The 2,140-nt window shown below is 34.8% G+C and overlaps 1 pseudogene; it reads left to right on the forward strand.

Annotated features, from left to right (window-relative positions):
• Positions 1–492: 492 nt before the first annotated feature.
• Positions 493–1,455, forward strand: LOC110202169 (small ribosomal subunit protein eS4-like; annotated as a pseudogene).
• Positions 1,456–2,140: the final 685 nt, after the last annotated feature.

Genomic DNA, 2,140 nt, shown 5'->3' on the forward strand with positions numbered 1-2,140 from the left:
AACATCTAAATTCTTAAAGGAAAAGTTAAATTAATTATAGGAGGAAATAAATAGTAAAACTATACTAGTGTAGGACCTGAATTTACATCTCTCAGAACTAGATAGATCTAACCATAAAATAAAGAAAAAAGAAATTAAAGAGATGAATGAAATTTTAGAAAAGTTATATATAATAGACCTCTGGAGAAAACTGAATGAGAATAGAAAGGAGTATCCATTTTTCTCAGCTGTACATAGCACCTTCACAAAAACTGACTGTGTATTAGGGCATAAAAATCTCATAAACAAATGCAAAAAAGCAGAAATATTGAATGCATCCTTTTCAGAAGAAAATATAATACAAATTCTATTCAATAAAGGAATCAGATTAAAAATTAACTGGAAACTAATAATCTAATACTCAAGAATGAGTGGGTCAAAGAACAAATCATAGTAACAATCAATAATTTCATTAAAAATAATGACAAACCTTTTCCTCGGCTTGCTGTAGTTATGGCTCATGGGCCCAAGAAGTACCTGAAGTATGTGGTCACTCCCAAGCACTAGATGCTGGACAGGCTGATTGGCATGTTTTATCCAAGACCATTCACAGTTTCCCAACAAGCTGAGAGCGTGCCTCCCACTCACTTTTTGAAACCAACTCAAATATGCCTTGACTGCATGCAGTGATTTACCAAGATTGATGACAAGGTCCACACAGCTTCAAGGTCCTGCTGGCTTCAAAGATGTCATTAGCATTGAGAAGGCTGGAGAGCATTTCCATCTGATCTGTGACACCAATGGCTGTTTTACTGTTCATTGCATCACAACCGAGGAGGCAAAGTACAAATTGTACAAAACGAAAAACATTTTTTTTTTGACCAAAGCCATTTCCACATCTGGTAACCCATGATGCTCACACCATCCACTACTCAGATTAACTCATCAAAATAAATGGTACCATTCATATTGATCTAGACCACGGGTGGGGAACCTGCAGCCTCAAGGCCATACATGGCCTTCTAGGTCCTTGGGTGCAGCCTTTGGGCTGGGTCCAAGTTTTATAGAACAAATCCTTTTATTAAAGGGATTTGTTCTATGAAGTTTGCATTTAGTCAAAGGGTTACACTTGAGGACATAGAGGGCCACATGTGGCCTTGAGGCTGCAGGTTCTTTACCCTTGATTTAGAGATTGGTAAGTCATAAATTTCATCAAGGTTGATACTGGTAATCTGCGTATGGTGACTAGCGGAGCTAAATTGGGTCAAATTGGTATGGTCACCAACAGGAAGAGACATCTAGGTTCCTTTAATGTGGTTTACGTAAAAGCTATCAGTGGCAACAGCTTTACCAGGAGGCTCTCCAATATTTTTTGTTATTGGAAAAGGTAACTAAACTTGGATTTCTCTGCCTGGAGAGAAGTACATCAATCTCACCATTGCTAAAGAAAGAGAGAAGAGGTTGGCTGCCAAATAGTGTTAATGGTAAAGGTTTACAGATCATAACATGCTTTATCTGGCCCAATAAATACCTTGCAAAATGTGGGGATGGGGAGGGGGAAGACAATGACAATAATCAGACAATGTACCAAAATTTGTGAGATGCAGCCAAAGCAGTACTTAGGGAAAGTTTTATATTTCTAAACACATCAATAAAATAGAGAAAGAACAGATCAATGAACTGGGCATGCAACTAAAAAAACAAACAAAAAAAATGAACAATCTCCAATTAAACACCAAAATAGAAATTCTAAAAAATCAAAGGAAATATTAATAAAATTAAAAATAAAAAAAAACATTAAACTAATAAATAACACTAGAAGCTGGTTTTGGGGGAGGAACCCTATAAAATAAATAAATCATTAGTTAATTTGATTAAAAATTAAAGTCAAAAACCAAATTACCAGTATCAAAAATGAAAAAGGTAAATGCACCACCAATGAAGATGAAATTAAAGCATTTATTAGGGGTGATTTTGACCAATTATATGCCAATAAAACTGATGATCTAAGTGAAATAAATAAAAATTTACAAAAATTTAAATTGCCCAGATTAACATAAGAGAAAATAGAATCCTTGAATAGCCCTATCTTAGAAAAAGAAACTAAACAAGCAATAAATTAGCTCCCTAAGAAAAATCTCTAGAACCAGATGGATTTATA

The sequence above is a fragment of the Phascolarctos cinereus genome, unplaced genomic scaffold, assembly GCF_003287225.1.
Source record: "Phascolarctos cinereus isolate Bilbo 61053 unplaced genomic scaffold, phaCin_HiC Scaffold_8;HRSCAF=390, whole genome shotgun sequence".
NCBI classification, from domain to species: domain Eukaryota; kingdom Metazoa; phylum Chordata; class Mammalia; order Diprotodontia; family Phascolarctidae; genus Phascolarctos; species Phascolarctos cinereus.